This window comes from Callithrix jacchus, chromosome 13 (genome assembly GCF_049354715.1).
Source record: "Callithrix jacchus isolate 240 chromosome 13, calJac240_pri, whole genome shotgun sequence".
Classification (NCBI taxonomy): Eukaryota; Metazoa; Chordata; class Mammalia; order Primates; family Cebidae; genus Callithrix; species Callithrix jacchus.
In genome coordinates this window covers 47,983,649-48,005,111 of record NC_133514.1, presented here as the reverse complement: position 1 = coordinate 48,005,111, position 21,463 = coordinate 47,983,649, and the positions used below count along the sequence as shown (strand labels likewise).

Sequence of the window (21,463 nt, the reverse complement as noted above, 5' to 3'; positions counted from 1 at the left end):
ATGTGATCTAGGCATAGCTTAGTTTCCTGTGTTGTTTTTATCACAAAGTAGGTGTGCACACCTGCCAGATGGCTGAAGGCTGAGCATGACTGAAAACCTGAGGGCAGAAACCCTTGTGGAGGTCATATGGTCTACAGAGAAGAGGACCTGAGGCCTCTGCCTTGCTCACAGGCCTCTCAGGCTCACTGTGTCTGTGGATGGTGGGGTTTAAGGAGGTCCCGTGTGTCCTCATGGGAGGCTGGCTGCTGTCACCAGCCAGGACCACAGCCTCTGGTTTAGGCTGAAACAGTGCCTCCGTTGTATATGAAGCACTTTGTCATTTGTCTTTTTAGGCAAAGTTCAACTTGATCCTCTTTGGGTGCTTTGCCAAGAGTGAGGATTGGAGCTGGTGGCAGGTGACAGGGGTTGCCCTGGGCAGGTGTGTGTGGTCATGCCCAGGTGAGAGACTCTTAGGTTTTCAGGGATCTTTGAGTGAACAGAGAGACTCGGGTGCCGAGGGTGAAAAGACCACAGACTGAGCTTCAGTGAGGCGCTGTGCCTACAGAGCAGGGGGCCAGGAGGTGGCTCTCCCACTGGACTGTCCACCCTCTAGGACAGAGGGCCTGGGAGGGTGAGGAGGACGGGACAGGGGTGGGCTGATTTCTGGCAGGAGGCCCCAAGGGCAGGCCCCATGGGGTGGGTTTGGTGTAGGGCAGGGCTGAGCGGGTTCTGTTTGTGGAGTGGCCAGGCAGGTGCTTATTGAATATGTCTAGGAGTCCCTTTTTGGCCTGGCTGAGGCAATGTGGCCTGGTCTTAACACCTGTGGTGGGGTAGGGCTGGCTCTGGGGACTGCTGTAACAGGAGCCTCATTCCTGATTATCCTGAGTGTTCTGAGCAGACGGAAGCAGTGTGCGTCTGAGTACTCTTGTGCAGATTTTGAGGTCCTGGGCATTCATCAGCCTGGTGTCTGCTCTCACCCCTCTCTGCGATGAGCAGCAATCCTGAGCCAGCTCCTGCTGTGGGGAGTAAGACACGTGTGGTGGGTGACCTCAGCTGCTCCTGCCATGAGGAGTAAGGTGTGATGAGCAGTGACCTCACGGCTCCTGCTATGGGGAGTAAGACAGGTGCTGCATCTCGGCCCAAGTGGTGCTCCCCACACCCCTTTCCTTCAGCCAGGCATGGCAGAGCATGTTCTCTGGCTATGCTAGGTGCTGGGTGTCCACACCAGACCTGGCCCACTCCTCCTACTCTGTACCTTCCCAACCATGGAGGGGCATGGATTAAGAGCAGGGCCACGGGTCGCTGTGCTGTAGGTGGGATGACTGGAGGAAGTGCCCCATGTTCTGGGGCTTCAGGGGATATTACACCCTGGGATCACTGTGGATTCACTGCAGGAGGTGGAAGGGGCCTGGTCTGGAGAGGATGATGCTGCAGGGGCCACTGGGAGGGCAGAGAGGCAGTTTGTGGAGGGGTGGTGGGTGGCTCAGCACAGTGTGGGGAGCAGGGCATGTGAGACGGGTAAAGTGGTGCATGGGGACCCTGCCAGTGAGGCGTGAGGGCCCTTGTGCACAGCCCCTGACTGAGGCAGGGCTCAGCAATACATTTTGGAATGATGCTCTGGAAGTATCATGGAGTTTTTTGGGGACCAGTCTCCAGGGAGGGACTCTGGGGAGGCATAGTCATCAGCATCTGAGAGGCCAGTAGCAGAGCATGGTGGGGGGGGCAGCAGGACATGAAAGGGGATGGCAGGGCATGGGGATGGGGCGGCAGGGCATGGGAGGGGGCAGCAGGGCATTTGAGGGGTGTCCTCGGGACTTGTGTGGTCTTGATGCCTGCCAGCATTGGTGTTGGCAGCTGGTGCTGTTGGAGGGGGCTTGGTGCAAGGTGAGGTGACTTTGGGAAGATGAATTTGGTGTTGGACAGCCTGGCAGAGCTCCCAGTGTGTGGCTGCCATGTGAGTGTATGCTGGGCGGGTGCCTCCGGGTGCCTGGGGTTAAAGGAGTGGTGGGTCTCCTGTGAGAGTGAGCCAGAGAGGGGAAGAATGGGGAACCCCAGGTGAGACTCGCAGGAGATTGGCCAGAGCAGGAGGAAACTATCAGAGAAGCGGCTGCCAAGACCCCATGGTGGCATAGTCAGAGGGTGCTGTGGCCAGGGGCTTCTGGACAGGAGGGCCCAGGCAGGAGATGGCCTGGCTGTGGCCAGGTGCTGGACTTCGGGAGAGGAGGGCCCAGGTGGGAGGTGGCCTGGCTGCAGTAATGGCCACCTGTGTGCTGGGCTCTGCCTTTTCCTGGGATTCAGGCTGGCTTTACTTGCTTAAGTGAGGGAATGTTAAACTTTCTGGACTCGTGGCCTTTTTTTGAGAATCTAGTGCAAGCTCCTTGTGTGTCCCAAACTTTTGTAGACACAGATGCTTCTGAAACTCTCACTTTGATGTTGAGTTATAGTTTGATTTTGGGATTACCATGGCCTGCACGTGTCCTCCTGCAGCCGCCAATCCCCTGCAGGTGCTGAAGGTCACCATCCTGGCTGAGAAGTATGCAGTGGACTACACCTGGTATATGGACACCATCTTGAACTTGATCTGAATCGCTGGCAATTACCTGAGAGAAGAGGTGTTGTATTGAGTCATTCAGATCATCATCAACCGGGACGAAGTGCAGGGCTATGCAGCCATGACCGTGTTGGAGGTATGGCCCACAGGACTGCCAGGAAGGATGCGGTGTGGGGAGTCATGGAAGGTGAGTAGTGTTCCCAGCCCACCTGGGTGAAGGTACTGGGGGCTGTGGCTGACCCCTCATGCCCCTCAACTCTTCCCTGAGGCTCTGGCTCCTCTGCTGCTGGTATCCCTGGCTGAGTCTGTTTCCTCTCAACCTGATTTTCAAACTGTGGCTCTCTGGGGCCACCTGAGAAAGCTGGCCTCCATGTGTGTGAGAGCATGCTATGTCTGCAGGGTGGGGTGTGCATGTCCATAAAGAGGATTAGGCCACCGGGGCTGATGTGTCATGTGGGCGCTAGCAGAACCTACCCAGCCACAGCCTGTTCAGTATGCTGCAGCTCTCTCCAGGGAAGGCCAGTGGGTGCCAGGACCTGAGGGTGCTTCAGGAAGGCAGGAGTGGGAGGATGCACTCAGACTGGGGTTTCCAGGAAGCTGAGGGCTGCTGCTGGCATGGGGTGCAGTCTGCCAGGAAGTGTCTGCCTCACCTTCACTTTGCCCACATGGCTGCAATGCCTCTCATTGTGTTTATGGCTTTGTAGGCTCTTCAGGCTCCCACTTGCCATGAGAACCTGGTCAAAGTGGGTGGCTACATTCTGGGGGAGTTTTGAACCCTGATAGCTGGCGACCCGAGATCCAGGTGAAAGGTCCCGTGCACATCGGGGTTGTGTGTGCTCCAGTGGGCCAGGGTGGCCAGTGTCCTTGCTTGTCACTGGAACATCCCTGAGGCACAAGCCGGCTTTGTTGTGAGGCCCCACAGAGATATTCCTGCTCTAGGAGCTATTTTGTTTTCCTTCAGGGGACAGAAAAAGCAGGGATTCTAGTGGGAAATAGAGAGATGGGGTCCACAGCTGATCTTGTGAATGGGCACCTTGCAGTGGGCTCTGGAGCTGGAAGAGGGGTATCACCAGCGGCCTGTGGTGCAGGTGAGGTGGTCTGGCAGCCGTCCCTCCCTGCGGGGTGGTGCTGGAGGACTTCGGGGATGACAGGTTCCCTGCTGTGCTTCTCCCTGCCCCCAGCCCACTGATCCAGTTCAACCTGCTGCACTCCAAGTTTCACCTGTGCAGTGTCCCCACCCGCGTGCTGCTTCTCTCCACCTACATCAAGTTCGTGAACCTCTTTCCGAAGGTGAAGCCCACCATACAGGATGTGCTGCGCAGTGACAGCCAGCTGCGGAACGTGGACGTGGAGCTGCAGCAGTGCACCATGTAGTACCTAGAGCTCAGCACCGTGGCCAGCACTGACATCCTGGTAGGAGTCCCCACTCTGTGCTCACGTGACCGGGGGTCAGGAGTTGGCAGTCAGGACTCTGCTCAAGCTTACCCTGTCTTCCCAAGGCAACTGCGCTGTAGGAGATGCCTCCATATTCCTGGAGCGGAGTCTTCCATCCTGGCCAAGCTCAAGAAGAAGGGCCCCAGCACCATGACAGACTTGGAGGACACCAAGCGGGAGAGGAGTGTTGATGTGAACGGGGTCCCTGAGCCTGCCTCAGCCAGCACCAGCACTGTGGTGGGTCCCTCCTCTGCTGTGCACTCAGACCTGTCAGGGTCTCTCCCCCAAAACTTGGCACCAGCAGGGCATTAGCCTGTCAGGGAGCAGCATGTACTGAGAACCCAGGCATCGGATATGGCTTTGGACACCCACGATGGCCTGTCCTGGGGGCCATTGTGTCTGCTATGCAAGGCAAGTCCTCCAGACCAGTGTCTTGAGTCCAGCTCAGCTCCCACATCCTCTGTGGTGACTTGTTTTATGGGATTGGCCACCCCTCTCCTGTAGGACTGCCTCGCCCAGGTTGCTGTTGACACGTGCTTTGTTGATTTAGGGCAGACCTGTCTTGCCCTGTTCTTGGAGGTTTTCTGTAGTGAGTTGGGTTAGGTCTGGTTTTCCTTGTATGTGTGATGTGATGAGAGTAATTCTGTAACTGAGAATGTGTCCTGTGGTATTTGTCGGGTGAGAAGTGTCATTTTGAGAATTGTGTTTTTGCTTGGCTCTGTTTGCTGGCTATTCCCCTCTATACTGCTGGGGTGGGCTCCCGTCAGGGTTACTCGGTCTGTCTGTGTCCAGTTAGAGGAGTTCTGGAGAGAGGGTCTCCTCTCCAGGATGCCAATCCAGTGCTGCTACTCAGTATTGGCATAGCTTTTTGGGCCAGCTCCCATGGCAGTACCTGCCCTGGCACTTTGCTTGTTGGAAGGGAGCTCATCTCTGAGTCAGGGACCTGCTTGTGTGCCCTTGCTGACTGCGTGCCCTTCCTGACACCATGTCCTTGCTGACCATGTGTCCTGCCCCTCCGGCTGAAAGTCATGGGGCCCATATCCAGGCCTGACATCTCACCCAACAGCCAGCTCCTGCTGCTCCTCCTCCTCACCCTCTCCCTTCCGCTCCCCTTCCCCTCCTTTTCTTCCCCCTCCCCATATCCCCTCTTTTCCCATCCCTCTCAACCTCCTGGCTAAGCCTGATGGTTCTCCTTCCCCTTCCTCCCCCTTTTTCTTTCCCCCACAGCAGGTCTCCTCCCTCCTCCTCTGCCTCTCCCTCCTCTGTCTCTCAGCTGAGCCTGACATAGGGTAATGGTTTACCCTCTGCCCATCGCCTCATGCCCTGTGTGCAGACCCTGTACCCTGTGTCCTCTCTGCATTGGTCATGGCACCCTGCTGTGCCTGCCCTCTGGAGGCTTGACTTGCCTGTGAGCTGATTCTGGAATACATGATTAACGTAGCTGTTTCTGCCCAGGTAAGCATTTTTCCTTCATTCCTGAGCACCTTCATGCTCATTTGTCACATGCTCTGTAGAGCTGGTGACCTGCTTTTGGCCCTTTCCCATGGGATGTCAGTAGCCACTTTGTCACTTCTCTGATCCGTCTCTTCTCTTCCAGGCGTCTTGACCTGGGTTTCTGGAGACAGAGTGCTTGTGGAGATTTGTGTGTGAGCTGCCAAAACAGGGCCCTACCTGTGGGTGCTGGACCCTTCCCAAAGGTGCTGGGCCAGCAGTGGCTCTGCCTTGCAGAGACGAGGACGTGGCCCCAGTTGAGTGAGGAGGCAAGGGCAGGAAGACATGACCCAGGTGAGACGGCTCTCCACAGGGCACTGGAAGTCTTTTGTGGAAACCTGCGATGGTCCATTGGAGGCTGGGAAGGAACCAGGGGCTCTCGCTCTTCTCCAGCTGCTTTGACTTGAAGAGGAGCTCACTGAGGGAGCAGAAGGGGGTTCAGGGTTGTTGTCAGTCTCTCTCTTTGTGGTTCTCATTCATATGTCTTTTTCATGTGTGCCCTAAGTGAGTTGTTCCCATACCCTAGGCCTTAGATCACACCCAGGTTTGCCCAGCTAGGCTCTGGGTGGATTCTGGAGGGTTGTCACTTAGGGTTGAGATGGAAGCTTCTAGACTGTGGGAGTGAGTGCCATGCTGCCCTCTGCAAAGGAGGATGAAGGTCCAGTGAGGGCCAGCATTTCTGTAAGGTGCCTCCTTGGAGGGCCCCCTTCAGGGCTCATTCCATGGATTTTCTGAGTGTGGCTTCCCTCCTGCTGGTCAGTGGTGCCTGGCAGGTGGACTTCTTAGGGAGTTTCTGTGACAGAGTCAGTGGCCTCCATTGTGACCGAGAGCTATGGCGTATGGGCTTTGGTTCTATCCTGTGCTTTTCAGTCTGTCCCCACTACTCATGGGAAGACCTGTTGGGCTGGGGGTGAGGAATGAGGGAAGGACAGAGGTGGGATCACTCCTGGCACATTCTTTTGCTTAATGTCTTCTGCATGGGTGATGAAGGGGCTGTTTCAGGGTTTCATCGACATGCATGCCTTTTCCATGCGAGGCAGTGGCTTTATTCTGGTGTCACATTGGTGAAAATGTCTTTTATTAAGATTATTAATGAGGCCAGAACATTTACTACTTCTAAGCATTCTTTCTCTCTGCACACAGCTCCTTGGGGCCCCTGGGTGTGCTGGGAAGCACATGGGTGTGGGGAATCAGAGGCTGCTTGGCCTCGTGTGCAGAAGCCCAGGACCCTTGTAGGCAGAACCTTCACTCATCAAGTTGTCCTGCTGTTGTTGGGAAGAGATGAACCAGCATGGCTCAGGAGCCAGGCCTGCTCCCTGAGGAGGGTCTCCCAGGCCTAGGACGAAGGGGAGATGGGGAACCCACAGTGGATGTCAGGACCCTGTTGTCCTGGGGCCTGTATCTGGCCTTGGCATCACAGTCTGTGGTTACGAACATTACAGGTACATGCACCATCTGCAAAGGGCGGCTGAGCTCATGGTGTCGGCTGGCAGGGCTAGTCCCAGAAGACCCGAGGGCTGTCTAGTGGACTGCCCTCCCAGCCTAGGGCCCCTCTTTCTTGGCCAATGCACAGAGTGATGGGTGGCGGTCACTGGGTGCTCTGCAGCTGCTGGATCCTCAAGACTGGCCAGTTTCTGCTTTCCTACAGCAGCAGGGCTGACTGCCTTCATGACGAGCTGTGGAGGCTTCTGGCCCTGGGATCCTCACTGTGGTGGAGTCAGTGGGCAGCATCAGTGGTTGTCACTGTGGCTGCTGCATGGCCATGTGCAGGTGGCAACTGCAGCTGAGCCCAAGGCAGAGGCTGGCCCTAGATGGCCCAAGAATTCCCAGTGCACCGCCTAGGGTCCATCTTCCTTGCCCCTGCCCAGAGTGCGGGGTCTGGGTGCTGGGCGCTGTGCAGCCTCATGGGTTGGGCTGAGCACAGGTTCCCACCCTCCTTCTCTTCCTTTTTGGCCCTGGTCCAGGGTGCTGGTTGTGGGATGGCAGCCACTGGGATGGGGCTGGGCACCAGTTCCAGTCCTTCTTTTGCTGTGAGGCCTGATTTAGGTGCCACAGTAGAGTCTGGCTCTTGGATCTGTGTTGCTGGTGGAGGCAGGCAGGAGCAGGGTTTACTACCGCTACTTTCTCATGCCATCTATTAAGTGGCAGTTGCAGCAGAATGCACGGGAGGCCACAGTGCTGGTCTCAGACAGCCTGGGAGTCACCCCAGGCACCTCCCCCCACCGTAAGATTCATGCTTCCTTTGCCCAAGCACAGAGCATAGGGTCGTGGGCCCACTGCAGCCCCTGGGATGAGACTGAGCTATGGCTTCCACCCCTGTGGAGCTGTGCCACCAACCACCTACATTAGGTGCCATGGTGACATCTGGCCCTGGGTTTATTGCTCCTGGTGGGAGATGACAGGGCCAAGGGTTGCCACTGATACTGACTTGTGCCATTTCTAGGTGGCAGCTGTGGCTGAGCCCATGGCAGATTCTGGTGGGGCTGCTCTCCAAGGGCATGAGGATGGAGGAGTGTACCGCCATTCCACCCTAGGGTCCACTTTTCCTTGACCCTGGCCCAGAGCACAGGTTTGCGGGCTCTGGGCACTGTTTAGCCACAGAGTTGTGACTGAGCGCCTCCTGCTCTCCCACACCTGTGGGCTGACTGTGGCAGTATCTGTTGCTGGGTTCCATGCTACTGGGGTCAGTGTCCAGGATTGCCACTGCTGCTGCCCCATGCATGTACTGCAATAGTCTGATAGCTGAGCCATCTACTGAGTGCCCGACAGAATTGGTAGTGTAGACAGTGAGGATAGGCTACACAAGGGGAGATTCATGGCCTCAGGTGGGCAGTTGGGATGGTGTAAGATTTTATTATGCTCCTTGGAATGGCATGTAAATGAAAACTGAATGTTTTATTTCTGGAATTTTCAATCTGATATATTTGGGATGTGCTCAGGGAACTGAAACTGCAGAAAGCTACACTGTGGGTAATGAGAAAGGACTGTCTCTTAGTTTTTATATTAGTTTTCTATGGTTGCTGTAGCTGATTATCACTCACTTAGCCACTTAATATAATAAAAGTTTATTACCTTTAAGTTCTTGAGGTCTGAGTTTAAATGCATCTTAGTAGGATAAAATCAGGATATTGTCAGGGCTACATTCCTTTAGAGATGCTGGGGGAGAATCTGTTTCCTTGCTTTGTCCAACTTCTATAGAGGCTGCCTGCATTCCTTAGCTCATAGCCCCTCTTCCATCTTCAAAGGCAACAGTGCAGCATCTTCAAATCTCTGTCCTGACCCTCCTACCTTTCTTTTCCATCTTTTTTTTTTCTCTCAAGACAAGGTCTTACTGTTTTCTCCAGGCTGGGGTGCAGTGGCATGATCATGGTTCACTGCAGCCTTGACCTACCTGGGCTCACATGGTCCCCCACTTTAGCCTTTCACGTAGGTAGAAGTACGGGTGTGTGCTACCACTCCCACTTAATTATTATTATTATTTATATATCATAGAAACAGGGTTTTGCCCTGTTGCCCAGGTTGATCTTTTTTTAAATATTTTTTAAATTTTTCTTTAAGTTCTGGGGTACATGTGCAGAACATGCAGGTTTTTTACACAGGTATACATGTACCATGGTGGTTTGCTGCAGGTGTCAACCTGTCATCTAGGTTTTAATTTCTGCATGCTTTAGATATTTATCCTAATGATCTTCTCCCCTTTCCCCCAACCCCTGACAGGCCTCAGTGTTAGATGTTCCCCTTCCTGTGGCCATGTGTTCTCATTGTGCAACTCCCACTTACAAATGCGAATATGCAGTATTTGGTTTTCTGTTCCTGTGTTAGTTTGCTGAGAATAATGGTTTCCAGCTTCATCCATGTCCTTGCAAAAGACATGAACTCATTTCTTTTTATGGCTGCATAGTATTTCATGGTGTATATGTGCTGTATTTTCTGGACCCCCAAGGCTGGGAAGGCAGATTCTCACTCAATTTCCACCTTTTCCACTGCCTTCTCTTCCCTCTGACATCTTCTCCCTTTCCTTTTGTTCTTTGGAGAAAATAGGTTTACAGCAGCCACTGAATTTTGTCTTGCTTTGTGTTCTCTTGGTCTCTCTTCCTTTTTCTCCTTCCACCTTGCCTGGCTGATTTTTCATATGATCCCCTTGAGAAGGCTTTTTGACATCCTTAGAAATCTCAAAAGTGAATTTCTGCCTATGGTTTAAATGGATACCATTGTCAGCAGGGGTCAGTGATGACTCACCAGTCTCCTACGCTACTTTCCTTTGCTCTTTGGTTTCCACATTTGATTCTGTTTTCTGCCACTTCATCCGTCTTTCAGGTAGTCTCAGCCTGCCCTGATCTCTAACACATGAATGAAGGGAAAGCTGAGCCATCCTTCCTGGCTTTCTAGTGAGCCAGCAGGTGGGTCTTCAGACCTTCCTGCCTGTGTAGACATCCAGAAAACTTTCGGGGTGTGTTGCCTTGGAGACACTGGAGTATTTATTGTGCTACCATCCTTAGGCTTTCTTATGCAACTGCCTTCTTTCCCGGATTACTGTGATGCTGCAGAGAGGTTTCTTAAATTAATCTTGTCAAAATAGCCTTTGAATCCCTTTGGAGCAGGAATTTCTTTTTAATCTCACAAGATGCAAACTGTTCAAGGGAAGAATTAGGAACAAACACAACACAGGGGGACTGGAGGGAACTTGGAGAGCATTTAGAGAAAAGCGGGGAAATGATTATTGGGTTGGAAAATAGGAGCATGGATAAGTGGTGAGAGGAATGGAGATCACTTATTTGGGACAGAGAGGCTGACAGGTAACCTAGTAATAGGCTTCCAGTTTGTGGAGGATTAGCACAGGGAGACTGGCTTCCCATTACCAGGGAAGAAAAGACACAAAGTGGGAGGTAGGGGAGCCTGAGGCTGAGAAGAACTTCTAATCAGAGGGTCTGTTAATTAAAGCAAGGGAAGATGGATCAAAAGCTCTTCACTGAGTAGTCTTCCCAGACAACAGCAGCAGTGGATGGTGGTAGGGCTTTCTGCGAGTCATCCAGTGCAGAGCTTCCTGATCACTTGTTCTCAGATAGTAGCAAGATGGCTGCCTCAGCATCTCCAGGGACACTTGGTAAAAATACAATTTTCTGGGCCCTACCCAGACCTTCTAGTTTAGAATTTCTGGGAGGAAAATCCAGGTGTCTGTATTCTTATACACCCCAACCCCCAGAGAAATGTAGAACTAACTCATGGAGAACCAAGTGTCTGGTGATGTGGAGAAAGAGGAAACGCCTCCCCCAGATCCATCTGATGTTCCCTGTAGCATCCTGCTAGTGCTTCCACTGCCCATGAGCTGCTCCAGAGCCCAGGCCACACCTGCCCTGGTGACTCTGTTCAGCATCTCTTCTGGGCCACTTGAAATGGACCCTGGGGCATCAAAGCTGCCCTACAGCTCTGAAGAAGCTGTTTCTCCCCTTAATCACAAGGGTGCTGGAAAAAAATGCTTATTCAACGTTTTTGTTTTAGACTTAACTGGCAGTCGCTGAAGTCTTAGGTGGCTGCTCTATGGAGTTTTCCAATGCCAAGGGGTCCCTCAGACACAACCACAGCCCCAAAGGGGCTAGAATGAAGTGAGCCTGGCAGTCAAGAGATGATATCTCTCTTGAGCTTGAGCAGGCTATTTTACCTCTCCCTATTGCAGTTTTTTTCTCTGGAAAAGGAGGCATCCAGTGTGGACAAACTCTAACATCTTTCCAGTTTTACCTTTCTGTTTTTACTGGCTGTTTGAAAAATTGCAGTGCTTCAAGAGTATAAAGTTGTAGATTCAGTATAATATTTTGTACTGAAATATTTTAAATTCAGTGGTTTTTTTTCTTCCATAACTTATCTTGGGGATGTTGGAAAGGATGGAGGAAAATACACGAATACACCCAACTCCAGTGAGCTCAGATTGTGTGTGGGCCTGCCGTTCACTGTGCACATCCATGCACAAGCTCTCTTGTCCCTTAGTGGCAGCAAACCAAACTACACATGCTGTTCTTTGGCCTCACAACAGTTTTTTGTATGTTTTAAATGTGTAGCTTGGAATCAATGAATATTGTTCATGGGAATACTAGGAAGGTTGGGGAGCCGGAATCATTATTTCACACACTTACTTGCTTGTTTCCTGCTGAATTCAAGATTGCAGTTATATTTCAAAAAAAAAGCTCCAATGTCAATTATTAATTTTGCTTGTAAGCTTTTGGGACCAGTCACACCCTGACACTTAAAAAATAATAATGAAATGTTAGTATAAGAAAAATTGCGAGCTGCCTATCCCAACCCTCTGTCTTAGTAACTGAACCTAATTCAAGGCATATTTCTACCTACACTGTAATAGTAGATTTTCTAGTCTCCTGTATGGCCAGGTAAGTTGTGGACAATGATAGAGATAAGTTACCATAAGCGATCATTAAAGGAAGTCTTCTTATCAAAAAGTAAGAAAAGGATTCTTTTGTCCTTTCTCCCTTCCTCCCTTTGTTTCTCATTCCTTCCCTTCTTCCTCCCTCCCTTCATCCCAGAATGCAGTTGTAACGGCTGGAGTTCCATCAGCCACTTTAGATCATAACATGGAAATCAAGCATTGACTATGGCAAAGCAAAAACCTAAAAGCCTGAGACGTGATTACCATGGGGCTGCCATCACGCCCCAGGACTGTCTCCCTTCAGACATCTTTTATGTGAGAAAAAAATAAAGCCACTATTGTATTTTTTTTTACTTAGCTGAACCAAATTCTGATGAATCCATGTGGGTTCATTCTGAGCAGATGATGCTCAGAGCAAAATGGAGCTCAGAGTGATTGGAGCACTGAGCAAGATGGGGCTCGGAGCAGATGGAGCTCTGAGCAAGATGGAGCTCTGAGCAAGATGGAGCTAAGAGCAGATGGAGCTCAGAGCAAGATCGAGCTCTGAGCAAGATAGAAGTCAGAGCAAATGGAGCTCTGAGCAGACAGAGGTTTGAGCAAGATGGAGCTCTGAGAAAGATAGAGCTCGGAGCAGATGGAGCTTTGAGCAAGACAGAGCTCAGAGCAGATGAAGCTCAGAGCAGATGGAGCTCTGAGCAAGATGGAGCTCTGAGAAAGATAGAGCTCAGAGCACATAGAGCTTTGAGCAAGATAGAGCTCAGAGCAGATGGAGCTCTGAGAAAGAAAAAGCTCTGAGCAGATGGAGCTCAGAGCAGATGGAACTCTGAGCCAGATAAAGCTCAGAGCAAATAGAGCTCAGAGCAAAATAAAGCTCAGAGCAGTTTAAGCACTGAGCAGATAAAGCTCAGACAAGAAGGAGCTCCAAGCAAGTTGAAGCTTGGAGCTGATGTTCCTCTGTGTAAGATGGAGCTAAGAGCTAGATGGAGCTGGAAGTGAAAGGAGTTCAGAGCAGATGGTGCTCAGAGCAAGATGGGGCTCGGAATGATTGGAGCTCTGAGCAAGGTGGAGCTCAGAGCAGATGGAGTTGTGAGCAGATGGAGCTCTAAGCAGATTAAGCTCATACAAGAAGGAGCTCCAAGCAAGATGGTGCTTGGAGCTGATGTTCTTCTGTGTATGATGGAGCTAAGAGCTAGATGGAGCTTGGAGTGAAAGGAGCTCAGAGCAGATGGTGCTCAGTGCAAGATGGAGCTCAGAGTGATTGGAGCACTGAGCAAGATGGAGCTCAGAGCAGATGGAGCTCTGAGCAATATGGGGCTCAAAGCAGATGGAGCTGTGAGCAACATGAAGCTCAGAGCAGATGGAGCTCTGAACAAGATTGAGCTCTGAGCAAGATAGAGCTCAGAGTAGATGGAACTTTGAGTAGATGGAGCTCTGAGCAAGATAAATTTCAGAGCACATGGAGTTCTGAGCAGATGAAGGTCTGAGGAAGATAAAGCTTAGAGCAGATGGAGCTCTGAGCAAGGTAAAGCTCAGAGCAGATGGAGCTCTGAGCAAGATAAAGGTCAGAGCAGATGGAGCTCTGAGCAGATGAGCTCTGAGGAAGGTAAACCTCAGAACAGATGGAGCTCTTAGCAGATAGAGCTCTGAGCAAGGTAAAGCTCAGAGCAGATGGAGCTCTGAGCAAGATGGAGCTCAGAATAGATGGAGATCTGAGCAAGATGGAGCTCAGAACAGATGGAGCTCTGAGCAAGATAAAGCTCAGAGCAGATGGAGCTCTGAGCATGATAAAGCTCAGAGCTGATGGAGCTCTGAACAAGATAAAGCTCAGAGCAGATGGAGCTCTGACCAAGATGGAGCTCAGAGCAGATGGTGCTCTGAGCAAGATGCAGCTCAGAACAGATGGAGCTCTGAGCAAGATGGAGTTCTGAGCAAGATGGAGCTCAGAGCAAACAAAGCTCAGAGCAGATGGAGCTCTTAGCAAGATGGAGCTCAGAGCAAGATAGAGCTCAGAGCAGATGGAGCTCAGAGCATGATAAAGCTCAGAGCAGATGGAGCTCTTAGCAGATTGAGCTCTGAGCAAGAAAAAGCTCAGCAGATGGAGCTCTGAGCAGATGGAGGTCTGAGCAAGGTAAAGTTCAGAGCAGGTTAAGCTCTGAGCATATTAAGCCCAGACAAGAAGCAGCTCCAAGAAAGATGAAGCTTGTAGCTGATCTTCCTCTGTGTAAGATGGAGCTGGAAGTGAAAGGAGCTCAGAGCAGGTGGTGCTCAGAGCAAGATGAAGCTCGGAGAGATTGGAGCACTGAGCAAGATGGAACTCAGAGCAGATGTAGTTCTGAGCAAGATAGAGCTCAGAGCAGATGGAATTCTGAACGGTTGGATCTCTGAGCAGATTAAGCTCATACAAGAAGGAGCTTCAGGCAAGATGGAGCTTGGAGCTGATGTTCCTCTGTGTATCATGGAGGTAAGAGCTAGAAGGAGCTTAGAGTTAAAGGAGCTCAGAGCCGATGATGCTCAGAAGAAGATGGAGCTCAGAGTGATTGGAGCAGTGAGCAAGATGGAGCTCAGAGCAGATGGAGCTCAGAGCAAGATGGAGCTCTGAGCAAGATCGAGCTCTGAGCAAGATCGAGCACTGAGCAAGATAGAGCTCAGAGCAGATGGAGCTCTGAGCAGATGGAGGTCTGAGCAAGATAAAGCTCAGAGCAGATGGAGCTCTGAGCAAGGTAATGTTCAGAGCAGATGGAGCTCTGAGCAGGTTAGGCTCTGAGAAGATTAAGCTCAGACAAGAAGGAGCTCCAAGCAAGATGGAGCTTGGAGCTGATGTTCCTCTGTGTAAGATGGAACTAAGAGCTAGATGGAGCTTGGAGTGAAAGGAGATCAGAACTGATGGTGCTCAGAGCAAGATGGAGCTCGGAGTGATTGGAGCACTGACAAGATGGAGCTCGGAGCATATGGAGCTCTGAGCAAGATAGGACTCAGGGTAGATGGAGTTCTGAGCAGATGGAGCTCTGAGCAGATTAAGCTCAGACAAGAAGGACCTCCAAGCATGATGGAGCCTGGAGCGGATGCTCCTCTGTGTATGATGGAGCTAAGAGCTAGATGGAGCTTGGAGTGATGGAGCTCACAGCAGATGGTGCTCAGAGCAAGATGGAGCTCAGAGTGTTTCCAGCACTGAGCAAGATGGAGCTCAGAGTAGATGAAGCTCTGAGCTTGATAGAACTCAGCAAACGGTGTTCTGAGTAAGATAGAGCTCAGAGCAGATGAAGCTCTGAGCAGGTTAAGCTCTGAACAGATTAAGCTCAGGAGAGAGGGAGCTCCAAGCAAGATGGAGCTTGGGGCTGATGTTCCTCTGTGTAAGACGGAGCTCAGAGCTTGATGGAGCTTGGAGTGATAGAAGCTCAGAGCAGGTGGTGCTCAGAGCAAGATGGAGCTTGGGGCTGATGTTCCTCTGTGTAAGACGGAGCTCAGAGCTTGATGGAGCTTGGAGTGATAGAAGCTCAGAGCAGGTGGTGCTCAGAGCAAGATGGAGCTCAGGATGATTGGAGCACTGAGCAAGATGGAGCTCGGAGCAGATGGAGCACTGAGCAAGATGGAGCTCGGAGCAGATGGAGCTCTGAGCAAGATAGAGCTCAGAGCAGGTGGATTTCTGAGCAGATTAAGCTCAGAAAAGAGGCAGCTCCATCCAAGATTGACCTTGGAGCTGATGTTCCTCAGTGTAAGATGGAGTGCAGAGCAAGATGGAGCTCTCAACAAGATGGTGCTCAGAGCAGATGGAGCTCTGATCAATAAGGAGTTGTAAGCAAGATGGAACTTGGTGCAGATATTGCTTTGTTTTAGGTGGAGCTCAGAGCAGATGGTCCTTACAACAGGATGGAGCTCAGAGTGATTAGAGCTCCAAGCAAGATGGACAGTGGAGCTGAGGCAGTTTGGAGCAACATGGATCTCATGGAGCAGATGTTGAGAGTAAGAAGGAGTTCTAAACAAATGCCACTCAGAGCAAGGTGGATCTCGGATAAGATGTTGTTCGCAGTGAGATGGAGCTCTGAGAAGATGGTGCTTAGAGCAAAATGTAGCTCTAAGTGATTGGAGTTCTTAGCAAGATTGTGCTCAGAGCAAGATGGAGCTCAGAGAAGATGTTCACAGTGAGATGGAGCTCCAAGTGGATGGTGCTCAGTGCAAGTTGGAGCTCCGAGCAAATTGTGCCCAGAACAAGATGGAGCATGGAGCAAATGAAAATGAGCAGATGGTGTTTAGAGGAGATGGTGCTCAGACCAAGATGGAGTTCCAAGGATATCGTGCCCAGAACAAGATAGAACTCAGAGTAGAGGGAGCTCTGAGCAAGATGAAGCTCAGAGTAGGTTGTGCTCAGGGCAAAATGGAGCTCTGAGCATATAGTACTCACAGCAGGGTGGAGCTTAGATTGATTAGAGCTCAGAACAGATGGAGCTCACAGAAGTTACTTCCAAGCAGATAGTAATGAGAGCAATCTGGAGCTCCAAGTAGATGGTGCTCTGAGCAGGACGAACCTCAGAATAATCAGAACTCTGAGAAAAATTAAGCTCTTTGCAGATGGTGCTTAAAGCAAGATACAGCTCAGAGTGATTGGAGCTCTGCACAAGTTGGCACTAGGAGGAGATAGAGCTTTGAGCAAGAAGTACCTCCAAGTAAGATAGAGCTTGCAGAAGTTGTTTCCTGGTGTAAGATGGAGCTCAGAGCAAGTTGGAGCTTGGAGTGATTGGAACTGTGGACATTGCTCTGAGCAGTTGGAACTCTGAGCAAGATCGATCTCTGAGCAAGAAGAAGCTCTGAGCAAGAAGAAGCTCTAAGCAAGATGGAGCTTGGAATACACATTGCTTGGTTTTAGATGGAGCTCAGAGCAGACAGAGCTCTGAGCAAGAAGGAGCTCCAAGCAAAATGGAACTTGGAGCAGATGTTGCTTGGTGTAAGGTGGAGCTCAGGGCAGATGGTGCTCAGAGCAAGATGGAGCTCAGAGAACATGCTGCTCACAGTAGTAAGGTGGAGCTTTAAGCAGATGGTGCTTAGAGCAAAATGGATTTGGAAGTGACTGGAAATCTCAGCAAGGTGGACCTACGAGAAGATGGAGCTCTGAGCAGAGGGCGCTCAAAGCAAGATGGAGTTTGGAGTGATTGGAGCTCTGAGAAAGATGGAGCTTGAAGCAAATGCAACTCCAAGTAGATGAAACTCTGAGCAGATAGTGCTCAGAAGAAAATGGAGCTCAGAGTGATGGGAGCTCTAAGCAAGATGAGCTCAGAGCAGATGGAGCTTCAAGCAGATGGTGCTCAGAGCAAGATGGAGCTTGGAGTAATTGGAGTTTCAAACCAGATGGAGCTCAGATCAGATAGACCTTTGAGCAACAAGGAGCTCCAAGCAAGATGGAGCTTGGAGCATATGTTACTGGTTTAAGATGGACCTCAGAGCAGACAGTGCTTAGAGTAAGAGGCAGCTTGAAGTGATTGGCATTCTGCACATTGCTGTGAACAATTGGAGCTCTGAGCAAGATGCAGCTTGGAGTAGATAGAGCTCTGAGCAAAAATGAGCTCTAAGCAAAATGGAGTTTGGAGGAGGTGTTGCTAGGTTTTGGAGCTCAGAGCAAAATGGCGCCCATAGTGAATACAACTCCAAGCAAGGTGGACTTCGGAGCACATGTTGCTCAGAGTAAGATGAGCTTCGACCAGATGGTGCTCAGAGCAAAATAGAGCTGGGAGTGACTGGAGCTCCCAGCATGATAGAGCATAGAGTGATTAGAACTCCCAGCAAGATGGAGCTTAGAGTAAATGGATCTCTGAATAGATGAAGCTCTGAGTAAGATAAATGTCTATGCAGATGGTGTCCAGAGAAAGATAGTGCTTGGAATGATTGGAGCTCTGAGAAAGATGGAGCTTGGAGCATGTGGAGCTTGGAATAAATAGAACTTGAAGCAAAAAGGACCTTTAAGCAACATGGAGCTTTCAGCAGATGTTGCTTGGTGTAGGATGGAGCTCAGAAAAGATGATGCTCACAGCAAGATTGAGCTCAGAGTGATTGGCACTCCAAACATTGCTCTGAGCCATTGGAATTTGGAGTAGATCATGCTTAGAACAAGATAGTGCTCAGAGTGATTGGAGCTCCGAGCAAGCTGAAGCTTGGAGAAGATGGAGCTCAGAAAGATGATGTTTAGAGTAAGATGTAGCTCCGAGCAGATGGTGCTCAGAGCAAAATGGAGCTCAGAGTGATTGGAGTTCCAAGCCAGCTGGAGCTCACACCAGATGGACTTGCAAAAGGGACACATCATTTGTGGTATATTTCATTCATTCATGGTGAACTTTTTAAACAGCACACACATTATTTAGGCATCATTTGGGAAAAACAATAAACACTCAGCATTTATCTTTTGCAGTCTTACAGAAGGAAATTCTAGCAGATTTTACTACCAAACTTCGAGTGAAGGAACAGACCAGATGTTTATTGGCCACATATACTATGATGCCAGTCCTAGAATCACCTTCCATTGGAAAGTTTAATGACAGTTTAGGTCTCAACAGAATACATAATCCAGGAGATTTAAGGATTCCTATTTCAAGCTCATTGTCTTCAAATATCAGTATGGAGAACTACTTGTCAAAGGTTAGTTACAGGATCGCTTTTCTTTAGTTTTCAGATTTCTAACATAATTCTTGCATTTTTCTGTTAACAGAACAGAGCAGGTCCAGGAGTACATTAGAGATCTTATAGACCAGACCTCTCATCTTTGGTAAAGTGATATTAAGAGTTGGCTCTGCTGGAGTGTCACCTGGTCTTCATTCTCATAGCTCTTCTCTTTCCTGGGACACCTGGCTTCTATCTTTCTTCTTCTTTTTGAGCCTTGCTCTCTGAATCTTCTCAGTTTATTTCCTCCCACCTAGAAACCATCAGACTTCAAATGGTCTTGTGATGGGGATATCAACCTCTTTCTCTCCCTCCAGGACAACCAAGTCCCTATATGTCTCCTCTGGACAGTACCGGTGAAATCTTCTGAGAGAACAATCATCAAAACCTCCTCACCATAACAGCAAGCAAGAAGGAAGGACCCTGAAGATGGTCGATGCCTCTTTTCAGCAGGAAGTAGCTACAGAGAATGACGTCTGCCCCATTTCCCGAAAGATTTCTGGGTTCCAACCACTTGACGGAGAATGTAACAGGAGTAGACAGATATGAGCAGGCACAAGGGGGAGGTATCCATGTTGGAAAGAACCCCCCAGAACACCTCTTTGGATGCTCCGTACTTCATCTTCAAACTGTCTGATGTTGTTAACTAGATCATGATAAGGAAAAAGGGAAAGGGGAATTCCTGAGAGCTGAGCAGGCACAATGAGTACAAATTGACGGCTATACCTTCCCAGGGTGGTGGTAATATGCAGTGCCATTATTAGGTAGGATTCGTGTTGATTAATGTTTCCCATTCATGTGCATTAAGCGCAGTAAGGGAGGATCCCCCAAACTTCAGTGAGAACTGGGCAAAGAAATAACTGAGGCAATAGAAGACAACAATGCAGAATGTCATGGGGATGTTTCCAGCAGTGTCAGCCCCCTCCTCTCTTGGAGTGTGTTTGTACTTTCCCAATAAAACTTTTCTTTATTTACAAATTGATCTTTTGGGTAAATTTTTTCTTCCACAAAGACAACCAAGGATCGCCTGGGTAACATCTTCATGTGATTTCACTTATAGTAAGAGTCTATTTGTCGGGATCTCAAAGTGAATTCAATAATGACAAGGAGTATCAATTACAGAGTTGGTAAGGAAAAAAATAGTTTATGCTTGACTTATTAAGAAAACTATCTAGGGTTTGACTATTTTTCACTGCAGGAAAATCACAAAAGCCAGGTGCAGTAGTGCACAACTGTAGTCTGAGCTACTCCAGAGGCTGAGGCAGAAAGATTACTTAAGCCCAGGAGTTCAAGGGTATACTGTGAAATGATCGTGCCAGTGAACAGCCACTGCAGCCTGAGCAACAGCATGACCCTGTCTCTTGAAAATATTAGCAATTATAAAACATTTGTTTTAACAAAAATGAATAAATTGTAACTTTTTTGTCTCATTATTTTAAATATTCAGTGAATGCACTTTAACTTATAGTTTTGATAATGTTTTTATGATCTCCTCAATGCCCAGAAAAGTAATATAAGCCCATGTTAAATGAGGTCTCAAACTTCTTTATTTACCTTGCGTCATGTACTAGCACATCATAAAAAAGCAAATCTAATGTTTTTAGGAAAGCATTGCAGCAGATAACTTACAACAAATTAAATGGTTGTTCTGATACATAAATTACTCTCAGCTAGCTGATATAAAAAATCTTATTGCATTGTGTTATTTCTCTACAAAAATGATTTGATGAGAGTCTAAGTGCTTTAGAGTCATGAAATTTTTCCACTGGGTGAAAAAGGAAAATGAAAACTTCTGTAAATTAAGCATGATGAAAATGTAAATGTTCTCGGTTTTTGCCAGCAAAATCAGGTAGTATGTCATTTTACAAGATGACAATGAAGAGTATACAAATGAAGATTTATAGTTTGCTAAGACATCTTAGCCTTAATACATGATACAAAATTATTCTGCTAAGATAGAAAGCTGTGATTCCATGAGCATTGCGGAGTGCCTTGACAAAATTTTAATATGGTTGCTGTCTACTAAATTTTTAAGTTACAGAAAGAAGATGCTTTTTAGTGTTGCTAGTAAGTGTAAATTGATTTTAAACAGTGCTGAAGTTTCTGGATACTTCTTTCATGTTGGACGTTAATATTTTATTTTCAAGCAGAAGCCATTTTTTTATTTCATGATAAGCTAAAGGATGGCATAACAAGCACTCAACAAAGATATCTGGAGAGTAGTGCATGGATATTATATCTATCCAATGCTACTAGACTGCTTCTTGCAAATGGCATTTGTTATGACCACCAGAGCCAGAAAGATAGAAGAAAAAACTGTTTTCCACCAAAGATGGGCAAAAATCTGGAGAAGGGAGTGGATATATATGTAAAGATCATCTACAGAAAACCACTGTGGAGTTGAAAGTGTGTGGGTCCTTTACAGACAAAAATGGTTCCATACAATGAAGACCAGAACAGATTGTGTTCGTGTAAACATAATAACTTGCTTCCAGAAAACATGGAAACAAATGTCACAATTCAGGTGCTTTGAAAACCTGGTGAACTGCCTCCACACAAATAGTTCTAGGCAACATATTTGAAATAGCTAAATATTTGCCTTATGACTTTAAGCATATTGGGTTTCAGAAATAAAAAACAAGTCAATATTCTGAGATGAGAGTAGGCAATACAATGAAAATTGAAACCAAGTATTTTAATTATGTTTTATTTTTGTAGAGAATTCAAAAACTAAAGAGATTCCCAGGCACATTATAATAAAATGTCATGAGGAATTTTTCTGCTTTTTTTTGCCTTGAAGACAAAAATAATTATTCCATGACAGCTCTGACAGAACAGTAAGATACGTGGAATACATCTATTCAGGATTTGTCATCTCTGGCATGACTGGAGTCTTTTTGATAAAAGTACCTTGCATCACATTTCAGATGGTAGATATAAGTGTTACAATCCCACAGAACATCACAAATTAAGCAGAACCCATTATTAAA

At 48.7% G+C, this 21,463-nt stretch overlaps 1 pseudogene across 1 annotated transcript in view; it reads left to right on the top strand.

Annotated features, from left to right (window-relative positions):
• LOC100405300 (AP-2 complex subunit alpha-2-like) overlaps positions 1-19,448 on the top strand; it is a 45,633-nt pseudogene extending 26,185 nt beyond the window's left edge. Inside the window, exons 12-18 of the transcript XR_013525267.1 lie at positions 2,484-2,717; positions 3,571-3,618; positions 3,712-3,943; positions 4,030-4,201; positions 5,192-5,419; positions 5,562-5,749; positions 18,791-19,448. The product of XR_013525267.1 is annotated as an AP-2 complex subunit alpha-2-like (transcript). The remainder of the gene's footprint in view (positions 1-2,483; positions 2,718-3,570; positions 3,619-3,711; positions 3,944-4,029; positions 4,202-5,191; positions 5,420-5,561; positions 5,750-18,790) is intronic.
• Positions 19,449-21,463: the final 2,015 nt, after the last annotated feature.